We start from the raw sequence: 20,235 nt of genomic DNA, 5'->3' as shown, positions 1-20,235 counted from the left end.
TTCTCCCAAAAGCTGAAAACAAAACAGCATGTGTGGAGTACACAGTCTGAAAGGAGGAAGTGTTGGGTTAAGGGCAAGGGAACGAAATTAAGCCTCCTACCTTACTGCTCCCCCCACCCCAGCAAAACCAGGGGTGTATGCTTGCCAGCAGAAAAGCAATTAAGGCATGCAGCCTAGAGGGAAGAAATAAGTGGAAAGTGCCTTTCCGATACAGGGCTGCCCCTATTGCAAATGAAGCAATAAGACTTCCCTGAAACTTTTGCAGGTGCAAATGATATTGAAAGCATGTTCACGTATAACCACCCCAATAACATCACGAGCAAAAATCATGGCAAAGGCTCAATACAAAGGATACGTGAAAGGCCCAGAATGGCCAGGAATGGCTGTATCAGGCTCTCTTTTTTTACGGCATCTTTTCAATTGGCGTTTAGCTGAGGCTATAACGATGACAAGTCCAGTGCTGTTCAGCTCCGATTTAGCACCAGCAGCAAGGATGGGTAAGACCTTCTCTTTGTCATCACAAGCAGCAAAGGAATGTAAGTCGTGTAACGCAAGAGTGAGCCGCCTTCTGTTCTGCCTCATATATCAGTGACAGAATTATCATCTAAGTTCTCTCCGCAGAAGCCTTGCTCTGCTCCTGCAGAACTATTACAACTTGATTTGCTGAACGCAGAGTGAGTTTGCAGTTCTGGAAGATAGAAAACCCATCTGTCCGCTTCAGAGCTGAATGGATTTAATCTAGAACCACTGAAAGGGAGGAATAAAGAAATGCACAATGATTTAACATTGGGTTTTCCCCCTTGCTATATAACAGCCAAGATCGTACTATTGAATTTAAGATTTTCAAAGATCGAGATCTTCAGTCTCGTTTATGCAGGATGAGGGCCACAGGGGACGCTTCTGGCATGTTGACAGGAGCATGCCAGCAGTAAATCACACTGGGCAAGCTGGGGTTAAATCCTTATCAGCAAAACAGGATCTGCACAGAAATGTCAGGCCTAATGAGCACAGCAGCTCAGATCTTGCCCCCATGAAGTAGGGAGACTAAAGATCCCTGCCTTTTCACAGATGTCTGTCTCCTCCTCTCCCGGGTCTTTCCCAAGCAATCGGAGGCTATGCTGGCATGTCTGTCTCTGCTCTTCTCATTTCATACCTCTCCTGATCCTGGGAGACCAGTGAGAAGGGGAGCTGGTCGCAGCATGAGGGTGGGGGATACCCTGGCTTCTTCACCAGCCAGATTCATATCTGCTTCTTGGCCTCCCTCCTCTCCTGCTTCCGCTTCCGCTTCTAGACTTCTCTCTGCCACAGACTCTCCCCGCTCACTGTTACCTCTTCACCTCCTCCTCTCAATCTTCTCCCTCTTCTCTCTGTGACCACTCATCATTGTTCCATCACCACTCCCTGGGCTCTGAGTCTTCTTCCCTTGGCAGTTCCCCAGCTGGTGCCTCCCACCACTCCTCTACATCCAGCCAGTCGATGAAATGGAGCAATGGAGACAAAGTTTAGCTTTACTTTTGTGCAGTAGGCTAGGTTCTACAGACACAAAGACAACCCTTTCTGGCATCCATCCAGGCAAGCAAGAGTCATTATTAGAATTCAAGGAGACAGGCAAAAATACTCAGGAAGGATGAGGGCTGGTGAAGGGTGTGGCCTAGGGAAAGAGGGTGTGGCCTAGAGAAAGCGGGTGTGGCCTAGGAAAGATGGTGTGGTGGGGGAAGGGCAAGTGCCCTCAGGAGAATCTGCTATTGGCTGCAGAGGGGTAAAAAAGAAAAGAAAAGAGAACTATACATAGCTTTTGTCTTTCCCCCCTCTACAACTAATAACATTGTGTGTATGTATGTTTGTGTGTGTGATTTAAGCAGTGCTTGGAGTGAACTGGTTCACTTCAATGACGTTCACTGAATTAGTTCAAAAATATCTGAATTACACCCAAAAGTTGTTCCTGTAACTCCCATACGAACAGTTTATTAAGTTTATTTGGGGTTAGAACTTCGAACGATTTCTAGCTCATTGTCAAGTTCATTCCTTACATGTATTTTTTACTCTTGCTACGTAAGTTGTTATGTAAGAATATCAGCTCAATACATCCATGAAGAACATGCTAAATATACTAAGCTCCCCTCCAAAAAACCCCCCATAATAAATAGAACACTATCCTCTTTCAACATAGCACATACTTAATACTACAGAGGCCAAAACTATATTATCTATATGCATATCACACTTGTTCTTGCAATAAGTCACACTTCTTTTTCTTCATGTGCCCCTGTGTTGGCAAATGCCTATATATATATATATATATATATATATATATCCCTACACAGATCTGGCTGACACAGGCCACAAAACCACAGCTCGCCCCTATACACGAAGCCAAGCCAGAGCACAACTAAGTGCAGTACAGCCATCTTCTCAGAAAAACTCTTCACAAAGTTCAAGAGGTCAAGACACAAAGACTTTAGCAACTAATCCACACCTAATGACCCACCTAAGTGGTACTCAGGATATCACTCAAGAAATCACTCAAGATATCCCTCAAGTAATTAAGGAACAAAAGAAGAAAAGGCACACTAGCCTGGGAACTTCCTCTCTGCCCAGAACATTGGAGGCTATACACCACACCCCCTCAACAGTATTTATAGGAACTCAAACACTGAGATCCTGCTCTGTTCCAGTAACAAGAAGCCGAAAGCACCAGCCTGAAGATGACGAGTGAGACCTCGTCGAAACGTCGCCTAGACACCCCAACTTTTACACGGGAAGACACCCGAGGACACCAAAACCTGCATTCCTGTACCCGTGAAAATCTACGAAAACAAATATATATATATATATATATATATATATATATATATATATAACCATTTAGAGTAAGATTACACCTTTTAACGTCTTGATGCCAAGTTGCAACAAATATGTAGTAATTTGCACAAGTGTAAACTTCTTTTGTTTTATTCATCAGTGTTTCAGATGGTTAGGTCACCTTCTCAAGGTTCTTCAGGGTCAACAACACATTGAAATAGGAAGAACAACTTTGCAAATAAAACACCATAAACATCCATTTCCAGAGGGTCTTGGGGCACCTTAAAGACTAACAAATTTATTATAGCACAAGGCTTTGCGGACTGTAGTGCACATTTTCAAATGCATGGATAGTTATCCTGAGTTACAAGTACATATACAAGAGGTGAGTTGAAACACAGGAAGTATGTAGCTGGTGACAATTGCATTATTAACAGTGGCTATTCATAAATTACCGTTGCCTCATGCTCAAGCCTCAGGTGACAGCACTAAATCTCTTGGTGAATTGCAATACAGCAATTTCTTAAAGCAGTTTCTGTTTGAAGTTCTTCTCTTACATTAGGGGAGGTTGGAATATTCCTCCACCAGTTGTTGTTGTGGGTTTTTTTTTTAAGCATTGGCATGTCTGATGTCAGATTTGTGCCCATTTATTCTTTTGCATAGAGACTGGCCTGTTTGTCCTAGCACAAGTGGAAGAGCATTGCTGGCATACAACCCACCAAAAGACGAGCAGGTTAATGAACTCATGATAATGTGAATGACCTTTTTAGGTCCTTTAATAGTGCTGCCAGAGTAGACATGGGGACAGAGTTGGCACCTGGGACTTGGCTGCAGGATCCGGTCTTTGAGTCTGTGTACACAGGATCAATTTAAAGCATATGACTTTTCCCAAAGAATCCTAGGAACAGTAATTTGTTAGGGGTGCTGAGAATTGTAGCTTTATGAGGGATAAACTACAATTCCCATGATTATTTGGAGCAGCATTGCACTTTATATATATGGTATGGCCTATATGTTGTTCCTGAGGAGATGTTATGGTTGCCGCCCGCCTTGGAAAAATGGGATTGCACCGTTTTTGGACAAAAGTGTCTCCTGTCCTATTTGGACTTTAGATGGGATGGGATGCCTTATTTGAGCTCAAAATGGTGGTTGCATGGCTGTTGGCACAGCTCAGGAGGAGCCTGGATTGCCATGAGCAACAATAGAGAGAAGGGGGAAGGAGCAACCCGCTCTCCTGCCCTCGTCCCCTCCTTCCTTCCCTCTCGCTGGTCCTGCTCCCAAGCTGCCACCCGCTGGTTTAGCATGGTGCGGGTTTGCGGTCTCTCCTCCTCCCTCCTCCTCCTCCTCTGTGCTCAAGTCTCTTCTGACACCAGCATGGGCGAGAGGCTGGACCTGCGGCTTAAGTTGGCCGTCAGTCAAGGGGAAGAGCAGGACTAGGGAGGGAGGGAGGCGAGAGGCCAAATGCAAGGAACCCCCCCCCAAACTGGGAGGGAAGGATTTCATGTTGTGAGATTGTGTGTGCCCCCCAAACCCCACTACCAACCTGTCCTTTATTTTGCCCGACCAAAGGTGGCAAACCTAGCTTGGGGTGCTATCTGTCAGCATGTAGAGGCCTTACCACCCACAGGCTATGAGAAGGAAGAGCCATAGCCTAGGGAAAGATGTAGATCATTCATGATGCACTTTAACTGGGAGTTAAACATGCCAGCAAGTGATGTTCTGCTTGTCTTCTAGGTCTTTCTTGTAGTAGAAGTTTCTAGGTGTGCCACTTTCTTGCCTGAAATCTGCCTGCATCAGAAATTGCAACGTGGCCTTATTTGCAATCAGGGCAGGGCCTTAGCTCAGGGGTTAAGTATCCGACTTGGTCAGTCGAATTAATCTGTCTGGTTGCAAAAACCTGCAACAGTGACCACATCTTGTTGTTTGCATAACTGTTACCATCATTTGACAAGCCAGGACTGTGTAATGGCTGTGATGAGCTGGCAAACTGTGAGACAAATTATCCTATTATCTTCAGTGCTATCAGTAAGTGGCTGTTGGCAAACATTGGGAGCAAAGTGCGAAATGATGGGTTGGCGAATTCAGTTCAAAGGACAAATATATGAGCCAGGAATCTGCTATGAAGCAGTGTTGAGGACAGTAATAATTCTGTGGTATGGTTTTCTTCAAATTAATGGGGATTCTTTAATGTAAATTAGAGGTGAGGGACTTGTGGACTTGTGAGAGAACAGCTCAAATGATCCCTGGCTTTTGGCCATAGGGGCTGGTGACAGTATGGAAAGCCACAATTCCCCCATCTCTGGTGTAAATGATGTAATCTTAAGGCAAGTCAGTGCCTTAAAACAGTGCTTAGCCCAAGGATCAGTTTTGGCACAGCATTCTTTGTTCAGCTTTTGAATACTTTTTTGATGTACTTTTAGCCCATTTCACAGCTTTAATGCCTACTCTGTAAACGTGATCTTTCCCTGCCTTCACACACACACACACACACACACACACACACACACAGCTTGGACACAAAGCATCAAAGCCTGGGCCTGTGTTTAGAAACATATCACAAAAGGAGTTCTGGATGAGCCCCAAGTTCTCCTCTTATACGGATGTCAGAGAATTCCACTGTAATTTGTCATGGAAGTGGAAATTGCTCCAGTTTGCATGTTTGTCTGTGGTCTGGAATGGAAATCAGTCAAACAAATACCAATTGGTATTTATTTATAACACCCACACACCCCTCCTTCAAACGATATGTAAACACTAGCAATGTTAAAAATTATTGAGATTTCCTTTCCATTGCAATAAATGCTTTCTGCAGGGTTGAGCAAAGGAACTCATGTGTGCAGCCAGGGCAGCAGGATGCAACCCCTCCTCTGCCCATCAGTTAAACTCCACACAGGAGTTCCTTGTGAGGAACAGCCAATGGAGGTGGGGTGGGGTGGGGGGAGACGGAGTTCAATGCAGTTTTTGGCATCAGCCACAACAATTACAACAGAAATATGGCATATAACTTATTTGGTGGAAACTGATCTGCAGTGGAATGGAAACAGCACTGCTTATGATGAATACAGGTCAAAATAGAAATTGCTGCCTTATTGCACCCCCCAAAACACTCCTGCACCCTATGTTTCTATGTTGGCTGAGAAGCACATGTGTGCTGGATTCCTAGTGGGCATTATCTCTCTTTATGGCACTTTATCTTCTGGCTGATCTCAGAGCATTATCTCTTGTCAGCTTCCCATATCAGAGTGAAGAACTGTGCTTAGAAACGGAGCCGTGAATCACCCTTTATGGTATATCTGACGCATCTAAGTTAGCTGCATATGCCAGGGTCAGTCAGCCATGGATCTCAGGAAGATATGTGGGTTTCTTTACCTTCGTTCTGCTTTTGCTAGGTGTGTGTTTGATCACACTAATAGATATGCTGAAAGCCAGAAGAGACATGCTTGGGAGATCCATAATACTTTGAAAACAACAATGATGACAATAAAAAAATCATCTGGCACAGAGGAGAGGTTGCCTAAGCCTTTCTTCCCATGCTGTTTTCCTGACCAAAAATAAAGCTGTTGTTAGCTCCACAAGGGGGAAAACATGCTTGTATCACCACCATCCCTCTGTGAGGCTAAGATCTTCTTCAATGGCCAATTTAAAGTGAAGAAATGACATCTGGGGAAAACTGTTTTCCCCCAATGCTGTTCCCCAGATTCACAGTTGCTTTAAAAGTACAGTGATACCTCTTGTTAAGAACTTAATTTGTTCCGGAGGTCCGTTCTTAACCTGAAACTGTTCTTAACCTGAAGCACTACTTTAGCTAATGGGGCCTCCTGCTGCCATTGCGCCGCCACCACACAATTTCTGTTCTCATCCTGAAGTTCTTAACCTGAGGTACTACTTCTGGGTTAGCGGAGTCTGTAACCTGAAGCATTTGTAACCCGAGGTACCACTGTAGAAAGTCCAGCCATAGGACTTTCATATCATATCATCATATCATATCATATCATATCATATCATATCATATCATATCATATATCATATCATATCATATCAGTGTTGGTTCTTCATTCCAGACACAGCAAGCCCCTCCATTTGACAGACTGAGGCGACTGTCCCAGGCAGTTGGTTTTGGCTGTCTTGAAAGGGCAGCAAATTGTTGTTTATTTACTATTACTGTGTCTTTACTGCCAGGGAGGAGGAAAGAAGCTTGAGAGATTTCCTGTGTCAAGTGCCAAAATAACTTGGCTGACCTTGGATGCCATGTGTCTGTTTGTGTTTGTTTGTGTGTCATTTTCTGCTCTGCCTCAAGCGACAAAAGGTCTTAGGCTGGCCTTATGCTCTCCCTTTTGAGTGGAAAGAGATGTTGTGAGTGTGGGGATGATTAGGGAGGCAGGAGAGGATATATTATTTAATGATATCCTTCCTAACTTGAGCTAGCAAGTTCCATATTCTAGCAGAGTTCCAAACATCCCCCTTTTTAAAATTACGCAGCAATCATTTTGTTGCTGACTCATCTGAGTCTTACTATTAAAGATTCCTTCCTGGTAAAATCCCTTCTAAACCCTCTTAAAAAGAATAAACACAAGAATCTGATTAACATTAACATAAAAGTAGTTTACTCACAGATTCATTCAGGTTCACAGATACAGTGGTACCTCGGGTTAAGAACTTAATTCGTTCTGGAGGTCCGTTCTTAACCTGAAACTGTTCTTAACCTGAGGTACCACTTTAGCTAATAGGGCCTCCTGCTGCCACCGCACGATTTCTGTTCTCATCCTGAAGCAAAGTTCTTAACCTGAGGTACTGTTTCTGGGTTAGTGGAGTCTGTAACCTGAAGTGTCTGTAACCTGAAGCATCTGTAACCCGAGGTAAAGAAGTTAGTCCCAAGTGACTGTGACTAAGCAGTCACTTCTCCAAACAAGCAGCAACATACAAAATGGAGAACACACACTGATCAGAACATAGAGGCTGTGTGCTCCTCCATGCTAGTACAACAGACCATACCCTCATTAAGTCAAATATAATGGAAGTCTGTCACAGCTCAGAAGGAAACTGGAAGTCTTCTCCTGAGTGGTACAAAACATCCCCTAACATGTCCACTATAGGAATGTTGTACTTGACTGCAGTTTTACATCCCACAATGAGAGACAGGGAACTGCAGCTACTCCATGTATCTCCTCGTCTTCCTCATAATACCCTAGTTTCGCATAAGTGCGATATGGTATCACAATGGCTTGCATTGTCAGGACCAGATTTATCGTCAGTCAGAGTGAGGCACCCACCTCAGGCAGCAAATGCTAAAAGGAGGAGAATGGTGGCAAGGAGTTTGACGAGCAAATGTGTGTGCCATGCATGGCCTACCCTGCATCCCATAAACTAGCTTGCTGCCCTTAGGTATGGCAGAAGATGCTGTTGTCCTATCACCAGTGTTAAAATAAGATTCAGCCACTGCTCTGGTCAGTTTCTGAATGGTGGGACGCCATTTTGTCCTTTGCCTCGAAAGCAAAATGTCTTGGGCTATCCCTGTGCATTGCTGCATTGCTGACTCCCAGTAATGTACCTGCCCTGATTTTAATGAGAATGTCCCCTTGAGAATCCCTCATTTGCCAGGGATTCGGTTTGAGTCAACCTGAGAAAGGGCAATCTCGATTCAGACACCCCATCTGTGGAACTCCCTCACACCCAAGAGATCATTGGTGCTTATAAGCTTTTGGCACCAAATGAAGACCTACCCAGGCTTTCGGCTGAATCTGTGTCACAGCACTTGGTAAAAATAGCTATTTACCTGTGTATGTGCTTTCGCCTGGTTTTATTGCATGACCTCCAACATTTAACTGATGAGAATAGGGACATAGTTTATTGACTGACTGATTTTATTGTGTTCTTTCGGCATTTCACTCTGCTCTGACGTTATCTTGTAATGAAAAGAGGGTAACAAAATTTACAAATAAATAAAATAGAAAGCAAATTATATGAAGGGGCATTAAATCATGTATTGTGCTAAATTAATGGTTTTTGAAAGCAGAAAAGAAACACAGAACAAGATCGGCCCTCTTACATTTAACACACATGGCTTCCTCTGAAGAATCCTGGGGTGTTTAGTTTGTTAAGGGTGTTGGGAACTGTAGTTCTGTGACTGGTGAACTACTGTTCCCAGTAGTTTGGGGGTTTTTTGGGGGGGAGGAGAAGCCATGTGCTTTAAATGCATGTCGGTGATGTGACAATAAAATCTAGCACCAACCTTCCTCACAACCATAAGATGACTTATCACAGACACAATTAGGGGACAGTCCAAGATAAAATCCCAAAAAGAGTGAGGAATGTATAAAGAGTATCTTAAAAAACAGTGTCCTCAAATAAAAACCTGGACTTGCTTTGAGTGATTTTTGCAAAACAAAACAAGGGTTACAAGTACATTATATGGAGAAAGATAGAAATGATGAAAAGAGAAAGAAGCAGTTTATCAAGAAAGGAAAAGTAGAACCACATAGAGGAGGAAGGAAGTCTATAAGAACAAAATAAGAATCAGGAATAGAAAATAAGAAGTGAGTCTGTTTGTAAGATTTTTCAGATTTACTGTATGGTTATGTGTTTGCAGTTTCTTTTTGTGTGTGTTTTCAGTTTAGTTTGTTTTTCTTTACGTTTTGAGTGTTTATGTGTTGTCACAAAAATTCAATAAAAAGCACTTTAAAAAGCAAGCAAACAAACAAACAAACCATAAGATGACTTATGATTGTGCTTTCCCGCCGACTCTTTCTATACCGCATACGCACCACGCATTCAAAGTGCACGACTCCCCCCAAAGAATCCTGGGATCTGTAGTTTACCCCTCACAGAGCTGGGAATTGTAGTTCTGTGAGTGGTAAGCTACAGTTCTGCATTTGCTTTCAGGGTGTCTTAAATCACGTATGGTGTGTATACAGCCAAAGAGAGTTTGGAAGCTAAATGGTATGCAAGAGAAATCCCTCCCACATAACGGCAGTGTGAGTTTGTGCCCTTGTTTTTTAGCTCTCCACTTATTCTTCGCTGAGTAGTATTGATCGCCTTGGCGTAAGCTTGCAGACTGCCTCCATCTTTCTTACTAGCGCCACCTGCCCTGCTTCAGGCCTGCAGGAGCCTACTCTTTCCCCATTACAGTTCAAGGTTCTCCCTGTGGTTATTGCAGATCTTTCAAGGATCCTCCTTCTACTCTGCAAAAAGGTACACAGAGACTCCTGAGGTCTTCCAGTTCTTTGTAGCTCTCAAAATAGCAACAACAGAGCAGCGATAAACTAGCTGGCCCAGTTTGTATCAGGAGTCCATTGCTACTTCTTGGGTGGTATCCCTGCCATGTGCTGTGGAGGAAAATAAAATATTCCTCTCCTTAGGGCCTCTAATTATTTAACTTTGGCTTGGAAATGTGGGCCAATTCCTGGCTTGTTGGCACAGGCAACTTCCTCCGAAATCTATCCTATAACCGTAGTTTGACTTTCATGTCTGCATGCTGCTGTCAGGTGATCTTTGATAAAATATAATGAAGGAGAGATCTGACGAAAGATTGTGACATACCTTTGTTTGGTGTTGCTGAAGCTCTGGGGTTGAATGCCTCTGGGCTGAACAATGCACTTAAAGACGTGCCAGAACCTCGAAGGTCTGTTTTCTTTACCTTCCTATTGTTGTAAGACGAACTGCTCTTTTAAGATTAGCACGTTGAGCCAACGTTTTATGTCTAAAATGAGTGAGGTGTGCTTTGCAAAATAAAGGATGGCTTTGATAATGGTGGTGTTTTTAAAAGTTAATTTTAAACAGATTTATTTTGCAATTTTTTAAAAAGAGTTTGGGGGTTAATGTGAGTGTAATTTTGATACTATCAGAGTGTGCAGCCCCTGCCTTTGTGCTGGAGGGAAAGGGTGAGTCTCCACAGCTATTCCAGGAAACCTTGGTCCCAATGCCTGGAGTCACACCACTGATCTTGCCCTCTGTCGACCCAGTCAATTCTTTATTAACAAGCGGTAAAAATGCCTAGCGTGCAGGCAGGTGGGGGAGAGAAGAGGGGCCATATATTACTTCTTAATTGTATCCCCCCCATGTTTTTGTTGTTGTTTAGTTGTTTAGTCATATCCAACTCTTTGTGACCCCATGGACCAGAGCATGCCAGGCCCTCCTGTCTTCCACTGCCTCCCGTAGTTTGGTCAAACTCATGTTTGTAGCTTCAAGAACACTGTCCAACCATCTCGTCCTCTGTTGTCCCCTTCTCCTTGTGCCTTCCATCTTTCCCAACATCAGGGTCTTTTCCAGGGCGTCTTCTCTTCTCATGAGGTGGCCAAAGTACTGGAGCCTCACCTTCACGATCTGTCCTTCCAGTGAGCACTCAGGGCTGATTTCCTTAAGAATGGATAGGTTTGATCTTCTTGAAGTCCATGGGACTCTAACAGAATATTAAAAACACAATAGAACATCAAACATTAAAAACTTCCCTAGACAGAGCTGCCTTCAGATGTCTTCTAAAAGTCAGATAGTTGTTTATTTCCTTGACATCTGACGGGAGGGCATTCCACAGGGTAGGCACCACTACCAAGAAGGCCCTCTGCCTGGCTCCCTGTAACTTGGCTTCTCACAGTGAGGGAACCACCAGAAGGCCCTTGGAGCTGGACCTCAGTGTTCGGGCAGAACGATGGGGGTGGAGACGCTCCTTCACACTCTCTACAATATCCTTTCGAAGGTGAGGCAACCAGAACTGTACTTCCAAATGTGGTTGCACCACAGATATAATGACATTATGATAGTGACAGTTTAATGTTGTTCTTTTATGTTTTATATGCATTATGGGAATTAGACTAGTCTGTTGGTGTTTTTGTTTTTTTAACAAGGTAGTGACTCACAAGCATTATAATATAAATCAAATAAAAATAAAGATCATTCAAACAGCCCCCCATCGTCGTGAACGGGATGGTAAGCCCGTGTGGATGAGTGGTCCTCCTGTATGCTTCTACCATGACTGATGTCTCAGATAGCGAAGTTTGCAGAACGCTTTCTGTCGAGATCAACCCTCTCGCTTCCACAAATTACAGCACACTTCCCTCAAACAGAAATGGAGCCCAACCTCAGCAGTGGTACGCGTTGCACCCTGAGCTGGAAGAAATCCTGGTGCCAAGGAAGTTGTCGATCTCCCCCCTTGAAAGCTGTCTGACGGTCCAGTATGTCCTCCCTAAAGGTGGAGGCACCATCAGTGTTTATGAGAAGCTAGGCTATGAACCCAGCCATCAGTATGACCTCCCCACATCTTCCTGGGATGCAGAGGCTGAGGATGACAGCGAGGAGGGGGGAGGCGAGCTGAACCAGGGCAAAATGGAATGCAAGAACGTTCTGAAGATCCGGAGAAGGAAGGTGAACAGACACAAGTACAGGAAGCTGATGAAGCGGACAGTGTTTTTGCGGAAGAAGGTCACGGAAGGTCGGCACCGGAGGAAACAAAAAAGGTTTGAATGAGATCTGGAATGCCTCTGGAGGAGAGCCGGACTGAGGAAGGCTCCTGAGGGATGGACAACACCCAAGATATATCTCAAGAAGTCCGATTGATGTCTCCATGAGGTTTTTTTTTTAAAAAAATAAGCAATATTTAAAGCAATAAAATAAAATAAATAAAAATAAAGATACACACTCAACAAACAAATGGAAATCTATACATGCTCCGCCAACATAGCCATCTCTGGTGATGTGTGCATTTCTTTAATATGCAAAATTTAATAATTAGGTGGTTGAATAGCTGAATGATGGTCACAGTGTGCAGAAAATCAAATGGAAAGCTAATGATCCTTGTGGGCATTAAGCTCTGCACCAAATAATAGTAATTGAATTATTTCTTGCATGGTGGGAAGCCTGAGACTTTCCTTCAGTCCCTGAAGGCTTTGCAGGGAAAAGGCAGACACAGAGCTCTGCATGGCCCCTGTTATTCCCTTCAGTGGAACTGATTGGCAGAAGATAGGTATGGCATGATAGGTATGGCAGCTGTGGTAGAAAATCAACGTGTAGACATTTGGAATCATCAACAAAAGAGTTGCATTTCCTGTTCTCTCTGTCATTCTGATTTTTACAGTGTTCTCACAATGCATACACTTAAGCATATGGTGTAGGATAGATGCATCTGCCAATTTTGGCATCTCATTTTTTCCAGTGTTCAGTTCTCCACATTTCTGCATCAGTTTGTGGATTTTTTCGAATCTTCACAAAAATTCACCATCATTTTAATGCACACTTCTCCAAATATTTTGGCACACAGCTTTCCCTAATATAATTTTTTGTGTATATTATTTTCACTACTGTGTGCATCTTAGGTACACATCCCCCTGAAAGACACATTTATGTACACATTATTTGGTTGAAGAACCACATGACAAAATTCAGAGAAGTGCAACTTTCGAAGGGTAGCTGTGTTTTGCTTCACTTCTTGTTTCGTAAAGTTCGAATTAGGGATAATCTCGTTGAAATCTAAGATGAACCATATTTCTCCTCCATTCTTAGTGTAGAGAGAGATTTCTTACACCACATCCCAGAGGAGACAGATGATCATCCCTTCTCTCACTTTGGGTGTTGGCAAAATACCCTACCTTTCTACAAACAAAACAAAATGCAACCTAAAAATAAATAAATGAGCAAAGCCTAAATTACATTCAGTGGAATTTATTTATGAGTATACATCTATAGGACTGCATAGTGAGTGAGTTTAGGGAAGAGTTGTTTGTTTGGGGAAAATATTATGACCTAATAATATGAACTAATTTGTTATATTATTGCCTTTTTCATTTTTGCTTAATTTATATTTTGAACAAGGGTTTAATGGAGTGTTGTTGTTTAATATCCTGGTGTTTACATATGACTATGAATTGCCTCTTGTGTTGTTCTATACATTGTGGAGCGACTGGTTTTGTTGCTTTTATATTATTGTTAATTTCTTGGCAGTTTAATGTAAACTGCCTTGAGCACACTGGCAATATTATGTATAATATTGACCTTGATTGTTGAAACCAAGAGCATATTTCAATAACTGCTTAGGACGAAGAGCTATTTATTCTCCGATACTATACAGAATCTCCCGCAAGACAGAATGAATGCTGCAAGCAACCAGGAAGGAAAATCCAAACGACTTATCCTGTGATTAAGAAATAAAGCATCTCATTGATCTTGTTCTTGCTTTCATGCCTTCCTAGCTCCTGGAAGCCACGATTGTACGGAGTTGCGTTAACTGAATGAATGTCAGTGGTTGGGTCCCTAAAGCCATTACGTCATGTAATAGAACCTTCAGGAATACATCCAGTCGGAAGACATGTGCAATATGCTCTGAATCAACATCTTTCCTTTGGAATTTGCAGTGAACATAGCGACACCAAATATGTCAAGCTGACAGCCCCGGGGATTGAATTCTTTAAGAGACAAGCAGAGCAGGAAACAGCGGTAGCAGGTGTTGGCATAATAATTAGACCCATGCGCTAATGGATGGGGGAAAGATGAAAACAGAGCGACATCTAGTGTTCAGTGAGGACAAAAGCAAAACTAATTTGATTATCGAATTGCCAGGTTGCCAACACAGAATTTTTCAAATGGGGGCTAAAAGCCACTTCCTCCCACAAAAACCCCTGTTATTTTATGTATGTACTTATTTAAATGATATCCAGCCTTCCTGTCAAAGTAGCCCAGGGCAGCAAAAGCAAAAGTTCTAAAACAACAGAATAAAAAATAATAATATTCAGAACATTGAAAAACACGCAAAACGTCACATGCTCCCATAGTTAACAACTTTAAGGTTGTCAGTGTATAATTCAGCTATCAAATGCCTTGGTGAACAGGAATGTTTTAAAATTCACCCTGAATGTTAATATGTAGGGAAAGAGGTGTACTTCGCTTGGGAGGGCATTCTACAGAAAAGGGAACGACCACCCAGAAGCTTTATATCATGGTTTGCTTTATTTCAGAATGAGTCCAAAATAGGAATAATGAGGAAAAAAACTCTGCTAGAGATTAATTTGTTGAGAACAGGATGGTTTGACATGATGGACGCAATCCATCACTGAGTTAAGCATTTTGCAGTGGGGTAAGGTAAAGGTAAAGGGACCCCTGACCGTTAGGTCCAGTCGCGAACGACTCTGGGGTTGCGGCGCTCATCTCGCTTTATTGGCCGAGGGAGCCGGCATCCAGCTTCCGGGTCATGTGGCCAGCAGGACTAAGCCGCTTCTTGTGAACCATAGCAACACACAGAAACACCGTTTACCTTCCCGCCAGAGTGGTACCTATTTATCTACTTGCACTTTGACGTGCTTTCGAACTGCTAGGTTGGCAGGAGCAGGGACCGAGCAACGGGAGCTCACCCCATCACGGGGATTTGAACCGCCGACCTTCTGATCAGCAAGTCCTAGGCTCTGTGGTTTAACCCAGTAGAGCTCTGTTAGCCCATTGTGATAAGAATGCTTCAGAAACAACCCTATGTGGTAGGGAGACCCGTACATTGGTTCTGAGCATGCTCAGAGCTGTTTTCCTGAAGGCCAGAAAAGCAACAAGGAAAGTTTCCTACTTTGAGGAATCATAGAATTGTAGAGTTGGAAGAGACTCTGAGGGTCATCTGGTCCAATGCCCTGCAATGCAGGAATATGCACCTGTCCCATATGGGGATTTAACCTGCAGCCTTGGTGTTAGATCACCATGCTCTAACCAGCTGAGCTAACCAGGTTCATTGAGCTGTTTTCTTGGGCCTGAGCAAAGCAGCTGTAGCTCAGTTGTGGAGAGCATATTTTAAACAGAGATGCTGCCTTGCACTCCTTGCTTCTGAGGAAGCTGGCTTTTGCCCCACCCCTGGCCAGCAGAGTAAAAAGCCTGCCTTGCCCCGATTGATTGATTGATTGATTGATTGATTGATTGACCGCCCACCTGGACAACTTCTAGGGAACATCCTTACCTGGGCCAATAGCAGCCAGCAGTACCCTTAGTGGTTGCAGCCTTGAAGCATCTAATGGCCAAGGCGTTGTGTAGGCTTAGTCCTGATGTGAGGCAGGTAGGCTATCTTGCAAAATAGCGCCTGTTTGATTTGATCTGGTGCTCTCTTTTTTTCTCCCTGTTCTCTTGTTTTGTTTTGTTTTGCCATGTGCCTGAGTCAGGATCAACTGGGGAGAGCTTGAGGCTCTCCAGGTGTAGGGGTCAGAGTAGATGAACTTTGAGCTTCGTTCTTACTATGCGAGTCTACATGTAATGACTACGTCACAGTTCTTAGATATTCAACCTCTGGTTCCCCAGGCGTTGCTGGGTTGCAATTTCCGCCAGCCCCACCAGCATGGCCAATGATCAAGAATGAGGGGCATTGTAATCAACATTCAGAAGGCCACAACTTTCCTCTAGTGACCTAAATATTCATGTTACAAATAATATTTTATGTGAAAATATGTTTATTCAGTGCAACATAAAATAATGCAAATTAGAGACATCCTGTGGTTCACATAGGCTCCAATAACATGATATATGCTATAGCATATATGTTAGCAGCCTGATATAGCAGTTGGTTACACATATAATCATCTGTTTTATGTGTTTGCCCATTGATTTTGTATGTGGGCGGGTGGGTTACTTTGAAGTTCGGGTGCTCATTGTCAGCAGTGGACTAGCTTTAGACACCCTTCAGATGCATCGCAATACCTGCCTCAAATAACAGGTGCTATTTCTTTCTTCCAGCCGTTTCCTGGTAACAAGAGCATCATGTGCTTCTCACCTGCATGCAACATCGAGGGGGTTGACTTGCCGCTCTCAGATCTTCGCCATGGCTGAGGAATTCCCACTGGCACTGAGCAATGATCAGCAAATGCGAGATCATCGTGCGGATAAGATATCAGATAAAGACGCATGCAGATTCCACCTCCCACCTACCCCCAAAAACACCGAGGCTCTTTTGCTTGCTCATTAGGTTTGCTTCCTCATTAGGTCAACAAGATTTCTCGTAGCAGGAATATCTTTGTGAAGATAAGACTGCGGACTCCAGGTGGAATTTCTTAGCAACCGCCTCCAGGAAGATCTGCTTGTCCTGTGGGAGGAAGTTCATGCTACCTGACCTGTATCTAATTGAGAGAGAATCTTCTGGGAGTATTTGCCTAGAAAGAGATAAGAGGACTGCAAGATTCATGTGAATCTGATTAGGCAACTAAGGCTGGCATCCTAGCACGGTATTGTAAATTAACTCCAGAGCAAAACAAAAACAAAACCTGCTCAGTTTTAACAAGCAAGATGTTTGTGGATTTGGAGCAATATGTGGCAAAGATATTTCTAGCTCAGAATTAAATCTGGGTGCAAACTCTGGCTTTCCAGACTGCTAATTAGTCTTCTTGTATTTTTAAAAGCTGCGCAGAACCTGTTACTATCAAATTTTAAACAATCTGTACAGTTGGGCGATGAGATTTTCTTTTTAGAAAGATATCTAAATAGACAACAAATGGGCTTGACAGTTTTTTAGTGATAGAATCAAAAGAAGACTTCCCTTTTCCAACTGCTTCCCATTTGTTATGTGAAAATGTGACTTGGAACTTGGGTGACCTTTTATGCATTGGCCCCCAAAAGGAAAAGCATCACTTAAAAAAGGGGTACCAATTTACATAAAATATGCATAAATATGCATAAATATACAAATTTGTGTGCCTATTTGTATGTATAGATGCACATCTATACATGCACATAGATGCACCTTTAGAATTGTGGATTACAATTTAAATAGAAACAGAATACATTTAGATTTATACACTGCCCTTTATTATAAGATCTCAAGACGGTTCACAGAATAAAATATAGGATACAAACAAGTAAATGAGTAAAACAAAACAGCAAAACAATAACCATCCCGTCCCACAAACACATTTTTTAAAACTGTAGAAAATTAATCAGCCAAAGGCCTGGTTGAAGAGAAACATTTTCGCCTGGGGCCTAAAAATATATAATGAAGGAACCAGGTGAACCTCCCTGGGGGAGAGCATTTCACAAATGGGGAGCTACTGCAGAAAAGGCCCTGTTCTTGTGTTGCCACCCTCCGGACCACACAAAGAAGAGTTTCAGATGATTAATGCAGAGTCTGGGATGGTTTATATGGGGAGAGGCGATCCTCGAGGTATTGCGGTCCTGAGTCGTTTTAAGGCTTTCAAGACTTTGAATTGGGCCTGGAAGCTAATTGGCAGCCAGTGCAGTCAGACCAGAAGCGGTGTGATATGTTCAAACCGTCTTGTCACAGTGAGCATCCTGGCCTCTGAATTCTGTATCAGCTGAAGGGCAAGTTCAAGGCCTCTGAAGTCTCCCTTCTTATGGCGCTATTTTTAAACCAGACTTAGTCCATTAGCCCTTCAGATAGAGCACTCCCTCAAACAGAAGGTTCTGACAGATATTCATCTGTAAAGCAGGTTGCATGACCACCTTATTTAGAAAAAAAAGCACTCAGGTTGCAGGTGGTAAGTGGCTGGCGTCTGAGAAAATGTGCCACCTCCACCTGCTGTTTTTCCCCTAAAACAGTAACCCAAGGGACCAGACCAGAGTTTCTGACTGATTACTCAGTGTGCCCCTGAGTCTAAAAACTGTGTGGACCACTCAGAGTAGCTTTAGAAACTATTTGCGGTGACATCTTATGTTAAGTTGTGGGTGAACATATCAGACGACACAGCGATTCTTCAAACAGCTCTTGTTTATTCACAGGCCAGAACAGAACTGAACTGAAGGGTTCAGTCAGTTTGCTTATATAGAGCTCCAATACCACGTAACTGTAACAATTTTCTAAAACTATCCAATCACTGAACGTCACTTCCGACCCCTTATTTGCATAACTATCTACAGTATCCCCCTGCTGGCCCAGCGTGAGAACTTCAGTACATAACATCTTAGTTCTTCTGTATATCGTCTCTGAAAATAAGGAAATGAATTCAAATCCCTGCTTGGTCGTCAAGCTCACTGTGTGACCGTGAGCAAGTCTCTTTCTCTCAGCCTAACCTACCTCACAGGGCTGTTGTGAGGAGAAAATGTGTACTGGGGGTGCGGGGAGAGGTTATAGGTCCATGTGCACCATTTTAGCTACTTGGAGGAATGGTGGGATATAAATGCAATGAACCAAATAAATAACCAGAGTTCATGATTCAGTGACTAATGGAAGACAATAGGTTGGAGTGGAAAAAACTCCAGATTGTTCAAAGAACTGTGGGTGGAAGGGAAGACACCCCTAAGGTGCTCTGCAAAGGATGATGTGGAACCTCTTGTGAAAGCTGAAGACTATCTCTGGATTTAGTTTCACAGCATGTAAAAAGCAACAACTCTTTTGGTAGTGCTGCAGCTTCTGTTCATTTCATTGGGGTTTTGTAGGGTGAATTCCTCAGTGGATTGTTCTGTGTAGTATCAATTACCTCCCTGAACTCTCTTCCTAAAGCGCCATGATGGACAGCATGACATTACTATCATGGCTCCTATCTCTGTCTTGGTGAGCTTTCTTGTAATCTTCTGTGGACACCCATCAGGGAAAGAGTAGTTACACAGATTAGTGGCCATTACATCCTTTAGCGGGACTCTACAGTAAGGTTACCAGACGTCCCCGTTTCCCATCTATTTAGTAGGAAGTTGAAACGTGTCTCCAGATTCATTGAAAAAATATCTGGTAACCTTACTCTACAGGGCGCACCAGAGAGCCAGTCTGGTGTAGTGGTTAAGAGCAGTAGACTAGTAATCTGGTGAACTGGGTTCACGTCTCCGCTGCTCCACATGCAGCTGCTGGCTGGGTGACCTTGGGCCAGTCACACTTCTTTGAAGTCTCTCAGCCCCACTCACCTCACAGAGTGTTTGTTGTGGGGGAGGAAGGGAAAGGAGAATGTTAGCCGCTTTGAGACTCCTTAAAGGGAGTGAAAGGCGGGATATCAAATCCAAACTCTTCTTCTCCTGTGGGCACCACAGTCTAGCAGGACCTTGGAGAGCTCCAAGAAAGCAACTTGGTCTGACAAGACCTGGGCTCCAAAGCAAGCTGTTTATCCCTCTCAGCCCACTATATTCTTTTAAGGATTATTTCTTCTCTAGAGAAAGATGGGTTTAAAGGGCTGGAGCCTAGCACTCCATCTGCTGCCTACTATTTCCCTCCTGGCTCATTTCCTACGTTGGTGCTGAGGAACACGGGGCTCCAGGTAGGCAGTGGATTCATGAGGGGCCCCAGGCAGTCTCTGGGGATAATTGTTTGAAGATTTCTTGGTAGACAGGCTCTGTCTTAGCCCAGCATCTAATTCTTCTGTGGCCTTTGCTGTTGGTTCTTCTGATCTAGCACACTTCTGGACTCCAATCTGCTTCCCAGGTTGGGAGTCACAGCAGTGGGAATAGGCACACCATAATTTAATGCAGAGTTGTGAGACCATACAACTGCATGGATTGAGTGTGTTAACGATTAATGCAGCTGAGATAAGAGAAATGTGTGTGTGTGTTTAATGG

At 43.4% G+C, this 20,235-nt stretch overlaps 1 long non-coding RNA gene and 1 pseudogene across 2 annotated transcripts in view; one reads left to right on the top strand and one right to left on the bottom strand.

Annotated features, from left to right (window-relative positions):
* LOC309369976 overlaps positions 1-19,691 on the bottom strand; it is a 260,636-nt gene extending 240,945 nt beyond the window's left edge. The window contains exon 1 of the long non-coding RNA XR_014168297.1: positions 19,547-19,691. This is a non-coding gene — a long non-coding RNA (uncharacterized lncRNA). The remainder of the gene's footprint in view (positions 1-19,546) is intronic.
* On the top strand, positions 11,764-12,332 carry LOC309370089 (small ribosomal subunit protein mS38 pseudogene; annotated as a pseudogene). Its single transcript has one exon. The product of its transcript is annotated as a small ribosomal subunit protein mS38 pseudogene (transcript).
* Positions 19,692-20,235: the final 544 nt, after the last annotated feature.

Source organism: Podarcis melisellensis (assembly GCF_964234715.1).
Source record: "Podarcis melisellensis genome assembly, chromosome: 5".
NCBI lineage: Eukaryota > Metazoa > Chordata > Lepidosauria > Squamata > Lacertidae > Podarcis > Podarcis melisellensis.
The sequence above is the reverse complement of the archived record's forward strand: the minus strand, read 5'-3'. Positions and strand labels throughout refer to the sequence as shown.